General features: G+C 35.3%; 1 protein-coding gene and 1 long non-coding RNA gene across 2 annotated transcripts in view; one reads left to right on the forward strand and one right to left on the reverse strand.

Annotated features, from left to right (window-relative positions):
- LOC126975745 (calcium/calmodulin-dependent protein kinase kinase 1) overlaps positions 1-16,548 on the reverse strand; it is a 238,813-nt gene that overhangs the window by 198,867 nt on the left and 23,398 nt on the right. The gene's annotated exons all lie outside the window — the stretch shown is intronic.
- LOC126975803 (uncharacterized) overlaps positions 1-16,548 on the forward strand; it is a 124,174-nt gene that overhangs the window by 88,512 nt on the left and 19,114 nt on the right. The window contains exon 2 of the long non-coding RNA XR_007731801.1: positions 11,125-11,217. This is a non-coding gene — a long non-coding RNA (uncharacterized LOC126975803). The remainder of the gene's footprint in view (positions 1-11,124; positions 11,218-16,548) is intronic.

Below are 16,548 nucleotides of genomic sequence, written 5' to 3' on the forward strand. Positions count from 1 at the left end.
ATGTTTATTAATATCTTATTATTTTTTTTATACGAGCAGGACGTACAGCTGATGGTAATTGATACACCCTGCCCATTACAATGCAGTGCATTTCTTGAAAAACTCCAAAAATTCTGAGCGGCACAACGTCGTCTTCTCTTCGTCACCTTGAGACAAAAGATGTTAAGTCTCATTTGCCCAGTAATTTCACTAGCTACGGCGCCCTTCAGACCGAAACACAGTAATGCTTACACATTATACTGCTTCACGGCAGAAATAGGCGCCGTTGTGGTACCCATAATCTAGCCGGCATCCTGTGCAAAGGAGCCTCCCACTGGTATACTTGGACCGTGGGGCCCACTGGTAACTGGCAACTGTTGTTACTGACATGCAGACATATTTTAGCCTAATCAAGTTTATTGTGTGTTTAATTACTTATTCCATTTATTATATTAAATTCATTTGCATGCCTTGTTAAGCCTGGCGAAACATGTGTAACTGTAATATTGTACCATCATAACATACCATTTTGATAAGTAAATAAAGAATTTGATTGATTGATTGAGTGATTGATATATTGGCTTTGTGGCCATAAATCCAAGCTGACCAACAAATATCTAGTCCAACAAATTCAATATGTGCTAAATATCAGCTTGGTTATAGACAGTCTCTCAAAGAGAAATTTAAAGAAATAAATATTATGACTGTTCATTCTCAGTACATTTATGAAAATTTAATATACGTTCACAAATATCGTCACCTTTTTGCTCTTTATAGTGATTTTCATTATTATAACACTAGAAATTAGGGATTTCTTGTAACTAATTTTAGTAGGCTTCATAAGATACATAAAAGCTTTAAGGGTAAATGTATACACTTTTATAATAAAGTCCCAGCCACGGTTCAGGCATTATCTATAAATAAATTTAAATGTTTTATTGAAAAATGCCTCTGTCGTAAATAGCTACTCTACAGCTGAATATCTAAGTGATCCGACAGCCTGGGTCTAGATTATGATTATTTTACAGCAATATCAATGGCAGTACAATATTGTATTTTTGATTAAAAAGAGCGCAAAAAATAATGCTAGGAGAGTTTCTTACGCCACTTCCTCTCACTCAGAGCGAGATAAATGACAAACAAAAAAATTCTAAAGAAATCAATTTTGAGAAAATAAATGCCTTTTATGCCCTTTATGCCAAGCTGACGTTCAACAACAATTTACAAAGTTAAAATAGACAAATGGATTTCAATTTCTATACCAGTGAGAGGTTTGTTTGCAGAGGACGCCGGCTAGTTCCACAGTGGCGTCTTTTTCTGCCCTTAAGCATTATTGTATTTGTTTCGGCTTTAAAGACGCCGTAGCTAGTGAAATATCTGGGCTGATAAGTCGTAATTGTTGATAACTGGAACAGATAGACATAAACTTAAACTCCCTACTACTCGGTTAATTCGAGTTAGTATGTAAGAGTTACCAATGGGAGGCCCTTTGCACAGGATGCCGGTTAGATTATGGGCACCACAACGGCGCCTATTTCTGCCGTAAAGCAGTAATGTTTAAGCATTACTGTGTGTCGGTCTGAAGGGCGCCGTAACTAGTGAAATTACTGGGCAAATGAGATTAACATCTTATGTCTCAAGGATACGAGCGCAGTTGTAGTGCCGCTTAGAATTTTTGGGGTTTTTCAAGAATCAAAGTAGGGCGTATCAATTACCATCAGTTGAACGTCCTGCTCGTCTCGTCCCTTATTATCATAATAAAAAAGATGCACTAGCTACTCTGCGTATATGGATACTCCGCCTATTCGCAGGGCGCCCTCTGCTACGTTTCCCGAGTTTCAGTTTCCGCTTAGGAATTCGTCGAAAAAGTAAACATCAAACACTCAGCAACGTTGATTATTTATGCATAAAAATATTATCAGAAATATTACCTAGAGAATGTTATATTGAAGTAAAATTCAAATATTTAACGCTTTTAAATTTTCATTTGAATAGAAACGACTTTGTAGAGACTCGCTGAGAAAACCGTTGATGCTTGAAAATGTACTGAATGCAGTTGTCTTAGGAAATATAGACAGAGACATTGTACTCAAAAACAGAGGCTATTTTTATCAAATTAATAGTTAAAATAATAGAATAAAGATGCTAAATGCATTGATAAGGCCTTATTAATAGTTTAATCTTATTTTAATAATTAAGAAGTCTAATATAAATTAAATTTATTCAAACATCAGTAAATAATTTTTATAATTATAATCCTATATTATACTTAATATATAATTTAAAATTGTTTTTTAAAGTCCATCAGGCTAGGCAGTGTCTTAATAGCTTATATATAATAAAAATTTAATATATAATACATATTTAATTACAGAATAAATACATCGTCAAATTGTTTCTTTAGCTATGTGTAGTTGTAGAAAGAGCTCACTTTTTAATTATGAAATAGGAGGGCAAACGAGCATACGGGTCACCTGGTGTTAAGTGATCACCACCGCCCACATTCTCTTGCAACACCAGAGGAATCACAGGTTGCCGGCCTATAAGGAAGGTGCACGCGCTTTTTTTGAAGGTACCCATGTCGTAACGTCCCGGAAGCACCGCACAAGTAAGTTCATTCCACAGCTTTGTAGTACGTGGAAGAAAGCTCCTTGAAAACCACGCTGTGGAGGACCTCCACACATCCAGATGGAGGGGATTATATACTAACTTTTGGCGTGTCGTGCGAAGGTGGAATTTATTTATTTCAAGGTTTAAATCTTCGCGGAAAATGTTGTGAAGTACTTCGGCAGACTCTGGGTTAAAATTGACATTGAAAATCTCCACTTCAAATTAGCTTATCTTCCTTTGTTAACCCTCACCCAAATACACCCAATCAATGTGCTCAATAATCTATATATAAAATAGACATCAGTTTATCTCAAAGAAACAGAACTATTTTGAGTATAACACTCTAGAAAAAGAATAAAGATATAACTTTATTCAACTAAATGGAGTTTTATCTACTAATTGAATGCTTTCGAAAATCGTGTAGAGCGCGCGCATCGAACAATAAATAAATCTCGTCATTTTCGCCAAACGCTCCATAAGAAATAGGAATTTCGAAAGGGTCATTATATTACATTAAAGTACTTCATTGCTCTATGTTTCTTCATTTCTCACGTGCTTTTTTTTTTCGTCCACAGACAATTTTTTTTTGACAAGGGACGAGACGAGCAGGACGTTCAGGAGATGGTAATTGATAAACCCCGCATATAACAATGAATTGCCACTCAGGATTCTTGATGAACCCAAAAATTCTGAGTGGCACTACAATTGCGCTCGGCAACTTGAGACATAAGGTGTTTAGTCTCATTTGCCCAGTAATTTCACTAGCTACGGCGCCCTTCAGACTGAAACACAGTAATGCTTGCACATTACTGCTTCACGGCAGAAATACCGTCGCCGTTGTAGTTCCCAAAATCAAGCCGGCATCATGTGCAGAGCAGCCTCCCACTGGTACATGCTGCTGGATGCTGGATGTATACTGTTCACGACTCGTAAAAGGAGAATATCAAGAACCATAATTTTGTGATTAAAAAAAAATTAAGGATATTTTAAGATCATATTATAACGTGTCCATTATAGTAAAAACAATATAAAGAATTTAATTGCAATATTATTATTTTGACACTTTCAGCAAAATAGTCACAATTTCGCGTACAAGTCTGAAAGAGCGGCGATATCACAGCACGAATCTATCATAAATCACGTTTTTTATAACCAAGGTTGTTTATCTAGCAACCCGTAACATAAACCGCATAATGATAAAGGCATAAAAAGGCATTTATTTTCTCAAAATTTATTCCTTTAGAATTCTTTTTGATGTCATTTCTAATAACTACTAGATACTACTACCGCTTCGGAAACAAATGGCGCTCTGAGAGAGAAGAAGCGGCGCAAGAAACTCTCCCAGCATTCTTTTTTTTGCGCTCTTTTCAATAAAAATATACAATATTGTACAGTCATTTCTATCGCTATAAAATAATCACAATCTAGTCCCAGGCTGTCCGATCATTTACATATTCAGCATTGGAGTAATAGGATTTACGACAGAGTCATTTTATTATAAAACATTTAAATTTATTTATAGATAATGCCTGAACAGTGGCTGGGACTTTATTATAGAAGTATATACATTTACCCTTAAAGCTATTATGTATCTTATGAAGCCTACTAGAATTAGTTACAAGCAATCCCTTATTTCTAGCGTTGAAATTGTGATACCTCGGCTAATGTAAACACAAGTAGTTATAGCGTCTCAAGTGGCCGCGTCGCGTTTGGCGCCAAAACAGCTAAGCAGGTGGATACTGTGGGCGCGTGGGATCTGTGAGCAAAGCTAAGACTAAGTTGTTTTTGAATTCTATCATTAAAATGAAATCAGACATTCAAACAAAACATTAATTATTGTGGTACAATTAAAAATGTGTCATTGTGTCACTAAAGGCTGAATAATTTAAGTATCGCGGCTCCGTCTATGTATCCATGTTCGTTCGACTTAATGCAGTGCAAGAGTAAATGTGCTCGTGAAATATGCATTTCCTTTTCCCATCGATAGTATCATACTCGCTAAGAATAACTTTTATTCGGTCGTAAAAGTTCAGTACCTTTCTCTGACCAGGAACACCGGCTCAGTTACAGAAATACATCGATAACATTTTTACACAAATAAAATTTGAAAATAAAATTTTATGAACGATGCGGGACTCGAACCCACGTCCTCTTGTGTTCCTTGCGGGTGCTCTTCCAACTGAGCTTACCGTACGAGTGACGTATCCTAATAATATCTTGTATGCTTTGTTGTCCCAGGTTGTGGTTTCATCTACAGGATCTACTTTACAGTTGATAACCTGATCAACCCCAATATTTGCATATTAGGAAATTGACTTGAGACGTCGGTCTTGCAAATCTAAACAATTTGTTATGTTTTTAAAGTGATAACCCTCACTCGGGAATGGAAATATATTTATTTGTATATTAATCCCAGAAGTAAGGGTGATCACTTTAAAAAAAGAACAAATTGTTTAGATAACATTTTTCACTGACTAGTCCTTCATTTTCAACCAGCTTAAAAAAAAGGAGATATACTCGTAGTCCCGTCTTGTAAATGTTTTTATGTTTATTACATCATAATTCCTTCATTTATTGACAGACTTGGATCTCTAGTAGTTATAAAGATAAGACCCATTATTAAACGAAAATTACAGATAGAACTTATGTGTATTCTTTCAGTTCCGGGAAACAATTATTGTGTTTCGGTCTAAAGGGCGCTGTAGCTAGTCAAAATTACTGGGCAAATGAGACTTAACATCTTATGTATCAAGGTGACGAGCGCAATTATAGTGCCGCTCAGAATTTTTCTGTTTTTCAAGAATCCTGAGCGGCACTACATTGTAATCGGCAGAGCGTATCAATTACCATCAACTGAACGTCTTGCTCGTCTCATCCCTTATTTAAACAAAAAACCGCTCTTGTATACTGATCACTGATTTTCCTTATGAATACAAAAATAAATGATTAATTAATAATAATATTGTACATATATGTCATGAAATAATTTTATAGGCAAACGGTTACCCAAAAAATTTTTGCTTTATTAGGTACTTGTAAAAAAGAGTTTCGGTAAAGTGAAATTAAATAAATGAGTTCACTAAAATATATTCTGTACAAGCCCAATAAATATACAAATAAACCCATAACTCAACTTTAGGTAATAATAACAGGTAAATAAGAAATTTGTAGCGAAATTTGATAACAATGTATTTTATTGTTTCGATAAGGTACAGAAAATTCGGTCGAGTCTTAAGGGCTTACGTTGGAAACTCAGACTTAATTAATAAAACAGACGGATCAGTTCAATGAATTTTTAATTTCACTGAATGGTTTTTGTCTACGATAGATTATGTTGCGGGTGGGATCAACCCTGCAAGAATAAAATGTATCTGAAAAACTGATTAAGAATTTTTTACTTAAAATCTTATCGACACATTCCGCTACAAGCAAAGCACAAATAACTTATGGTTATAGGCAAAGTCAAAGTCAAATATACATATCTATACCACGGACGAAAAAAAAAGAAGGACTCCGCGCCGTGATATTAGCAAGTGAAGCACCGTTATGCTAGTGTGTGTGCGGTTACGGGGGATACTAGTTACACAATTTTTTCTCCCTTAAATAATCATATATGGCCACAATTACTTATAATGTATCATTTTTAAACTTTTTCACAACACTTAGCATTTTTAAAATATTTTATCGAGACGCAAACTGATCTGTCACAGACGATGACTATTCTCATAATGGCCGCCTATCGGCCTGTAGTAGTGTAAGTGTGGGCGTGGGGCTATGTATTTATACGTTAATCGGCTTGTTTTGGTGCTACACTGTAATGTAAGGTGACACGGAGTCCTTATTTTTTTTACTAGTCCGTGATCTATACTAATAGATAATAAGCTAATAGATAGATACCTGGAGATGAATAAAGTTTGTTTACTTCGGTTATACTGCGAAAACTACTAAATCGATCGGAATAATATTTATACCAAAAGATGCAGCTTGATTTAGGTTAGTATTTATATAGTTAGAGGTTTAAGTATACGTTTGTTGATGATTACTAATTCGTGACCTATATTTTTTGCCTAAGAACTACCTATATCTTCACAAAACAAACAATTCAGTCATTTCAATTCATACAATGAGCGGGTACTTTTTAACCGCTTTCAAAATGGAGGAGGTTCTTAATTCGATCGCTATTTTTTATGTATATACACCGACTACGCTGAGATTTATGATCCGATTTAGATGAGTATTTTATTTTATGCAGAATGATTGCCATTTGGTCCCATAAAAATTTGACATGGTTAGGCCCAGTGATATTTATTTAATGAACATTTTTTATGAATATTTTTATGTACGTGAATGATATTATTATCATTTGTGTACGGTTGTTTTTGAGTTTTCATTTAAGTTTACTATATGTTAGTATAAAGTATTAATCTGTGTCCCGAAAAGCAGGGCTACCTATCATTCACAGCTAAAAAAAAGGGTTTCACGATCTCTCTCTGTCTCGCAAGCATCTGAAAGAACAGCATTTTAGAACAGCATTTTTTCGGAGTCAATTCCTTTTTTCCATTCCCGTTTCTTGGGATCTATATTGCTTAAGGCGCTTTTCGTAGGCCTAACCCTAGTAACTCAAAAAAAAATACTATTTAATAAATGAAACTAAAAAGCAACGAATCCTTATATTTTAGCTGATGTTACTTAAAAAAATCCTACTGTGGTGTACATAACAATATATTGCAGAGACTAAAAAGTAAAAAATTAAAAAAAAAAAACTACTTCTTAAACTGAAATGTATAAAATAACTTAATAAAGATTTAATTTGAAACACCTCTTATGTAAATCTGACACCTTTAATATTAATAGAATACTTCCTATAGCTTTGAAGTCAATGTCAAGCCAAATGTAATAGCAGGTACCTACACTCGCCACGCGTGACTTTGAGTGGGATGTCTTCGTCTAGAACAAATCAACCCAAGCGGGCAGGCACCGACTTAAGCCCTATAAATAGGTAGTTTTTTATTAATATTTATTTATTGGTTCCCATACAACATAAATGTATTAACAATAACAAAATAACGATGTAACGAAACACTTATGATGGCGTGATATTTAACTTAAATAAATGTAGAGTTATACAATACAATAAATAATTTTATGTTACTTTCACGACTTAGGCAAAAACATGTAAACTTGCTAACTAATAAAAAAAAATATACATAAATTTAAAACACACAAACTAAAATTATATCCTAAATATTATAAGTATAACATACAATAACAATAATATTTTACCAGTGGAAGGCTCCTTTGCACAGGATGCCGGCCAGATTATGGGTACCACAACGGCGCCTATTTCTACCATGAAGCAGTAATGTGGAAGCATTACTGTGTTTCGGTCTGAAGGGCGCCGTAGCTAGTGAAATTATTGGGCAAATGAGATTTAACATCTTATGTCTCAAGCTGACGACCGCAGTTGTAGTGTCGCTCAGAATTTTTGGGGTTTTTCAACAATCCTGAGCGGCACTGCATTGTAATGGGTAGGGCGTATCAATTACCATCAGCTGGACGTCCTGCTCGTCTCGTCCCTTATTTTCATAAAAAAAAAAATACAATAACGCAAAACTGATACACATTACAAAAAACATTATTAATATGAAGTAATTCTAATATATAAAAATTCTCGTGTCATGGTGTTAAACTTTGAACTCCTCCAAAACGGCTCGACCGATTCTCATGAAATTTTGAGTGCATATTGGGTAGGTCTGAGAGTCGGACAACATCTATTTTTCATCCCCCTAAATGTTAAGGGTGGTCCACACGAATTTGTTTTTATTGTCAGTCAGCATTAAAAAATACATACAACTTCAATTTTTCACCCATCTACGATCAACAGTTACTTTTGTTTCGCGATTTTAATATTGGCAATACAAATTTGCTGGGTTAGCTAGTAATAACCTAAGTCTCTAACAGGCGCATAGTGTCTATTAAAGGTTTACATAATGTATTAAAAGTATTAGTGTATTAAATTAAATCTTTGTTATTTTATACATTTCAGTTATTTACATGGCACAAAAACACAACAACGTTTCCCTGGTCAGCATTAGTTATACTAAAAAATGTGCGACAGTATAGCTAGGTGGGTGTACATTTACGAGGTGTGTTCAAAAAGTAACGAAAATTTTTAAATTTCGCGGGTTTGGAGAGTCCGCCTGTATAATTTTTTTTTATTATGTTGGTACACATGCCCCTGAAGTACGAACAAATTTTCAGCAATATTCATTGCTTACTTTTTGAGTGGCAGCCGCTAACGTTAGACGTGTTTTTCGAGCTCGGCGATTTTCGTTTGTGAAAAAGAATGGATCAAAGAATTTGTATTCAATTTTGCGTAAAAAATGAAATAAAGTGTAGTGAAGTTTGTAAAATGTTAACAAAGGCATATGGTGAGAATATAAAATCAGTCATAAATGGTCATCACTCCGTCTATGTAGTACTTAGGTCTGAGGTTAAAAATAATTAGCCCACAAATAGGGCGTGGGTCTGCCTTCTACAAAACCATTTCATGTGTAAATGTTTGGGAAGTTATGGAATATTTATCCTCAATTTCGTGGAAAACGCTTTTGGCATTACGTGCTTTGGAAACTTCGGTGACGTAACGTTGGGAGCGGTCCGTACCTTGATGGATTGTTTTTTTTAATAGCCATTTAGATGTACGGTATTTGGTAATGACAAAGATGCACTTCTTTGCTTGTAATGAGATTGATGGGTCCATAAAAGTCATTCAAATAATGGCAGTCAGACAGACAAAAATCTCTTCCGGTAATTTTTTTACGCCCTTTAAATAATCATTCTATATAATTACTAGCTATATATTGAGGGGTGTAAAAAGTAGATGTTTGCCGATTCTCAGATCTCAATATGCACACAAAATTTCATACAAATCGGTTCAGCTGTTTCGGAAGAGTTTAAGCCGTAACAAATAACGAAACACAAGAATTTTATATTTAAGAAGATATTACATACAGTTTGAGTCACCTTCAATTGAGTAATAAGTTTGCCTACAAAGCCTTTGCTTGATAAAACTTTTAAATGAGAGAACGCCTGAATATATACCTATTTATTAACACTATTCTGTATTTTATGAAGGATGCTAGAATTAGTAACCAGCAATTCCTTACTGACGGATAGTCATTGGGGCAGTAAAGTCCTCGAATGGCGACCACGTACCGGAAGACATAGTGGTGGTCAAGATCGCCAGGATGCGTTGGAAGAGGGCAGCACAGGACCAAACGTCTTCGTCTTCTTTGGGGTTGTCCTTTGTCCAGCAGCGGACGACTTCCGGCTGATGATGATGATGACTTATGATACTGATTTCTTACTCCTAGAAGGCTCCTCTTTACTCTTCGAAGATAGATATTTGAAATATTAGAGGAGAGGAATTTATTATCACAACTGTGTCACAATTCTACCTTGGCACGACACGCCACAAGTTAGGATATCATCCCCACCATCTGGATGTGTGGCGGTCCTCCACAGTGCGGTTTTCAAGGAGCTTTCTTCCCCGTACTACAAAGCTGTGGAATGAGCTTCCTTGTGCGGTATTTCCGGGACGATACGACATGGGTACCTTCAAAAAAAGCGTGTACACCTTCCTTAAAGGCCGGCAACGCTCTTGTGATTCCTCTGGTGTTGCAAGAGAGCGTGGGCGGCGCTGATCACTTAACACCAGGTGACCCGAACGCTCGTTTGTCCTCCTATTCCATTAAAAAAAAACTCCCCAGTAACAGCTTTTCCCATCTGCATACAATGAATAGGGGCTCTAATCGTTAACAATTAAGTACACTTGAAACGTGTTGTCTTGCGCGGAGATTTTGTGGATTTATTCTACAGGATGCCGAATTGTTGATTAGGGCTTTAAATAAAACACTTCTAAAGGATTGAAATGCGTGTAATTGTAAATGTGTTTTTACATTAGATATTTGATTACACATTAGATTTTTTTTAAAGTTACATTTTTAATATTATTTTAGCTAACCCGACTTTTCAAGACATTTCCAGATCTCGTTTTCAAGGGGACTCTGATCATGAAAGATCTGGAAAGATCTTGAAACGTCGGGTTGACTAAAATAATAATAAATGTAACTTTTACAAATAAAATCTAATGTAAAAACACAGTTACAATTATACGCGTTTTAATCCTTAAAAAGCGTTTTATTTAAATTTCTAACACAAGAAAATACTACTTATTAGGGATTTCAAGCTTAGAACAGAAATTAAGCAATTGTTACTACAGTTTAAAAAGGTTTTGAATTACAACATTTAGTAACAATAAAAAACCCAAATCAGTCCCTTGTACGCCCTTGTATAGCTGGAGAGAATCACTCACGAGAAGTACATCAAAAATGTTTGTTCAAGTTTCAAACTTTTCAAGCCCACATCACCTCTCGTTGTTCGGACTAAAAAACGCTGTGTTTTCGGTATTTAATAAAAGTTCCGTTTAAAAATATTGTATGAGTATGAAAATTTACCAGAGCCTCCTTTGCACAGGTTTGCGGATATTATGGCTACCACAACGGCGCCTATTTCTGCCGTTAAGCAGTAATGTGTAAAGCCAGTTGCGTCCATTGGTTTTCTAGCAAGGTAGGCACTGTAGATCTAAATAGTAGTAGTTGCGCTTTAGTCTGACTGTATGACATAACTTGTATGAAACGCTACTTGCTTCATGTATGCAATCTGTAGACTTTCTACCGTATGTAGTAAAGAAACTTTAACACAAGTGCTATATTTATTTAGAATCGTAACGAGGTAGGCACTGTCTTATTGCCTGTATGATAGGCACGCCCCTGTGTAAAGCATTAAGCGCCGTAGCAAGTGAAATAACTGGGAAAATGAGACTTGACATCTTATGTCTCAAGGTGACGAGCGCAATTGTAGTGCCGATCAGAATTTTTGGGTTTTTCAATAATCCTGAGCGGATTACCATCAGCTGCTCGTCTCGTCCCTTATTTTCATAAAAAAAAGAATGAGGCTTTATTTTACAGAAATCTTTGGGGTTTACATGTAATAAATGATGATTTTCGTTTTCTTTTTTGGTAATAACCGCTATATTTCACTTCGACACGTGATTCGCCGCCACACGAAGCATCTACAGAGCTGTTGATTCGCTATAGCTGGAATGAGAATCTCTCGGTTGTAAGAGTTATGTGTATAATAAAAACAATTGTCCTTCTTCCTTTTTCATTCATTAAAATTAAATTATATTTAATATAATAAATCAACAGCGCATTCAAATAAAATGCTTCTTCTGTAAATCAAGAGTTGGCTTTCTTCTGTAACACACAAATAGTGTTACTATCCCATGGCCACATAATAATATATTATAAACCTATAATTATAAAAAGTAAAGTAAACTGTGCTGGCCGAATTTTTCGTCTGAATAAAAAAACTCTGGAGTCAAAAATCAAACTACGACTTTTTCATATCAGCGCAACGTGAAAAAATAAACGAAACACGATGCCATGTCGAGAAATACATTCGATTTTAGAAAAAAGATCTTTTGAGTGCCTAGAGTTCTGATACGAATTTCAACATTCCAATTTCAAAATCTCCCTAGGGATGTTCTACAATATTATCAATCTCTGCGTTTTGAACGGAAATTAAGACTCGATAAATTTTGACATTTTATGACATATAATATGTGGAGCAGAAAATGTGAAAATAAAATAGGCTTCATTGCTTCTTTTGAGCACTTATTGAGCATGTTTGATTGTCAATGTAATTGTTGAGTCGCCTCGTAGAAACCCGCCCTGTTTGTGATCTATTTACTATGTGAGTCCTCCCATATTAATAGTATCTAGCAATAGCAATGAAATTAGTTAATTTAATTGGTGTTATTTCAGTTTCAATCAAAACAAATAAATAAATCATTAAAATTTTTGAGGTTAGACTCTATTTATACCTAATATTATATTTTGCTTGATTATGGGTACCACAACGACGCCTATTTCTGCCGTGAAACAGTAATGTGTAAACCTTACTATGTTTTGGTCTGAAGGGCGCCGAATCTATTGAATTTACTGGGCAAATGAGACACAACATCTTATGTCTCAAGGAGACAAGCGCAATTGTAGTGCCGCTCAGAATTTTTAGGTTTTTCAGTAATCCTCAGCGGCACTGCATTGTAATGGGCAGGGCGTATCAATTACCATCAGCTGAACTTAATTAAAGTCTAAAGTTTTACTTGTTGGTATTTTTAATGAATATCATGTTTATGCTTAATGGTCTACCTTATATAAATAATAATTTTTGCTTAGATAATTCATTCATCTAGATAGACTGACAGACAGACAGTTGTGAACAAATAGCGGCGAATAAATAGCCTATATTTTCAGCAACGCGAGCACACTTTAACAAAGTGACTAACGCGAGTGTAAGACGTGGCTTGTCATGCACACTAAAGTGATAAACTTAGCCTGTTCTCATGCATTACCTAACAGCAAGAGGCTCTATCTAGACCTATAGATTGCCTACTTTCTGTTTCCGTTAGATGTATTTATGTTATTATTTAATTGATTTAGTATTTAATGACACTCTAAAGTTTTTATTTTATGCGTACAAATAAAACAAATTTACTATGTAAGTTGCGTTAAGAAGTTTAATCTACACCCATGCTTAAATCTTCTATTAAAGATTCTAGAATAGTTAGCTTATTGCCAACATTAAATCATCCAATGTCCTAATAACCATTACATCGTCCAAACGAGTGTTGTAATGAAATTCAGTACAACATTATATTTTACAACACTCATTTGGTTGATGTAATGGTTACTAGGACTGGCTTTTTTAATGTTAGCAGTAAGCTAACTGTTTCAGAATCTTTTATAGAGGATTCATATTATGGGTGTAGATAAAGTCTTGTATGCATCTGTTGATAATTAGGTATTAAAACACTCATGTGATACTATTATTAACCCACATTCCTGTTTCGATACCCCTTATTACACAACTTATAGCGTTCTGCATCCATGTGTGACGTAATTTTTTGATCCCACCGGAAGATCAGCGCTAGTAATCAGCGTCCTGTTGTAAGTGTCAATTTATGACTTAATATATGTTGTACTAGCTGACCCAGCAAACGTTGTATTGCCGATATTAAAATCGCGATACGAAAGTAGCTGTTGATCGTAGATGGGTGGAAATTTGAAGTTATATGTATTTTTTAAAGCTGACTCATAATCAAACAAATTAAAAAAAATATGTCAAAAAAATAAAAAAATAAAAATCGTGTGGACCACGCTTAACATTTAGGGGGATGAAAAATAGATGTTGGCCGATTCTCAGACCTACTCAATATGCTCACAAAATTTCATGAGAATCGGTCAAGCCGTTTCGGAGGAGTACGGGAACGAACATTGTGACACGAGAATTTTATATATAAGATATTGTTATATTTGGTTTGTTTGATTTTTCCATATTATTATGTAAATACTGTGTTCTTTGCAAAAATAAATTTTTTTTTCAAATATTAACGTGATAAAATAGAATCATAAAAGTTATACTGCGACGCGTTCAAGGTGAGCCGTTAAGCAGACATCGCAAATAAAAATTGAGCCAAATAAAACTGTCAGTTGTACAAACAAAATAATAAGTTACAGTAACGACCCTTTCATATTACTGCTAGAAAAACCTCGAGACAAATACAATTTTGTGTTTCATGTGATCACAGATTGCGTAAGAATAAAATAGACAGACATATAACGCAATAGATATGAACTGTCTCTCGATAAAACAATAATTTGTGAAGGATTGTGTGGGTATGTACCTACTGTAAACTTTTTGGTTATGACTCGCATATTCTTTGAAGCTATTACTATATTTCGATTTTAAGCCAATAATAAAACATTACCAACATCAAATTCAGGTGATGGTAATTGATACGCCCTGCCCATTAAAAAGCAGTAGGTACCGCTCTAGATTCTTGAAAAACCCAAAAAATCTGAGTGCTACTACAATTGCGCTCGTCACAATGAGACATAGCTCATTTGCCCAGTAATTTCACTAGCTATGGCACTCTTCGGACCGAAACACAGTATTGTTTACACATTACTGCTTCACGGCAGAAATAGGTGGCCGTTGAGTTACCCATAAACTAGCCGGCATCCTGTGCATAGGAGCCTCCCAATGGTTAACTCTACTTCATCTTTCGCGCGTTCCGTCTATTAATTCGAAGTCTCTGTTGTTACATTGTTTTATGTATTTGCTTACAAGAGAGAATGTCTTCACAAAATCGACGGTCAAGTTGGACAGGCGCCAACCGATAGACATAGAGAGACAAACAAAAAGCGAAGGTCAAACCATTGAGATACACAATATGTCACTTTTTATGTTACCCTAGTAGATTGAATAGGTGAGATTCGTGTAAAGGTCTTTTGTCGTTAACACTATATGAAATACGTGGTTACTACATTGAAGTTAGGTAACTATATTATTAGAAGCTTACCGTAAATGTGTTTTAATCAACCGTTAACTATAAACTGAATTTAATGAAAGGCAAAAAGAGACGTACTTTACGAGCAAGTGTGTTAAATAATAAAGGTCTAAATCTCATACAAAACTTTATAGATATATTAATTTTAATCACACAGAGCGATATCGCGCGAGACCACCCAGAACTAGAGATGCAATTTTCGCAAAATGGCTGCCACAGATCAGCTGTTAAAAATAAGATAAGCTACTTCAGGCTAAAAAACTGATATACAACATACCAATTAAATTAAACAATCAAACCTACACAACAGTAAGACAAGAAAAAAAAGTGTTTTCTTTAGTAGATACTTATAATAGTTATAATTCTTAACGTAAAATGAAATCAAAAAGTATTCGAAAGGAATCGACTTTGAGAAAAAAAATCAGTTGGAGACTCCTTTGCACAGAATGCCAGCTAGATTATGGGTACCACAACGGCGCCTATTTCTGCCGTGAAGCAGTAAAACACAATAATGTTTAAAACATTATTGTGTTTAAGTCTGAAGGGCGCCGAGGTAGCTAGTGAAATTACTGGGCAAATGAGACTTACCATCCTAAGTCCCAAGGTGACAAGCGCAGTTGTGCCAGTTGTGCCACTGAAAATTTTTGGGTCTTTCAAGAAACATGAGCGGCTTTCAATTAAAAAAAAGATGGGCTCGTGAGTTTACTTTAGTCTTACTGATCCACCTATGTTCTCTGTGTAAAACTCATCATTTCTATTGCAAATCTTCTTTTTTATTTTATAGAGGCCAACGGGCAAATAGTTCCCCTGATAGAAAGTAAACAGCCATCGACCGCCAGACATCTGTCATATGAGAGCTTAAGAGATGGGAACACTGACCTCTACTATATGTTTGTAATGGTACTATGCCCTACACACGCCCTACCCATTACAATGCAGTGCCACTCAGGATTGTTAAAAAACCCAAAAATTCTGAGCGGCAATACAATTGCGCTCGTCACCTTGAGACATAAGATGTTATGTCTCATTTGCCCAATAATGTTTACACATTACTACTTCACTTGCTTCACGGCAGAAGTAGGCGCCGTTGTGGTACCCACTATCTAGCGGGATTCCCGTGCAAAGAAGTCTCCCACTGGTAATTCCTTCCTTCCAAATTAATATAATTTAATTCTATGGGTAGAACTTATCCTAATCAGTTATCCATCACCAAAATTATGCATTTAGTGAAATTACTTAAGTAGTAAACTTCACTGGAGTGTAATATTATCTGTGCGACTGAACACGAGACACGTGGAGCAAGCTGGGCGACGATTTACACTTGAATCAACATATAACTTGACCCGAATATTGCTCAGTTGATAGTTAGGCTGTCGAAAAGAAGCAATATGTAAGTATTAAGTAAGTTGGCGGTTTATTTCATTTTATTACTTTCTACGTGGAAGAAAATTCTTTGAATTGCGCTCGATGAATAAAATCCTTAA

The sequence above is a fragment of the Leptidea sinapis genome, chromosome 37, assembly GCF_905404315.1.
Source record: "Leptidea sinapis chromosome 37, ilLepSina1.1, whole genome shotgun sequence".
Classification (NCBI taxonomy): domain Eukaryota; kingdom Metazoa; phylum Arthropoda; class Insecta; order Lepidoptera; family Pieridae; genus Leptidea; species Leptidea sinapis.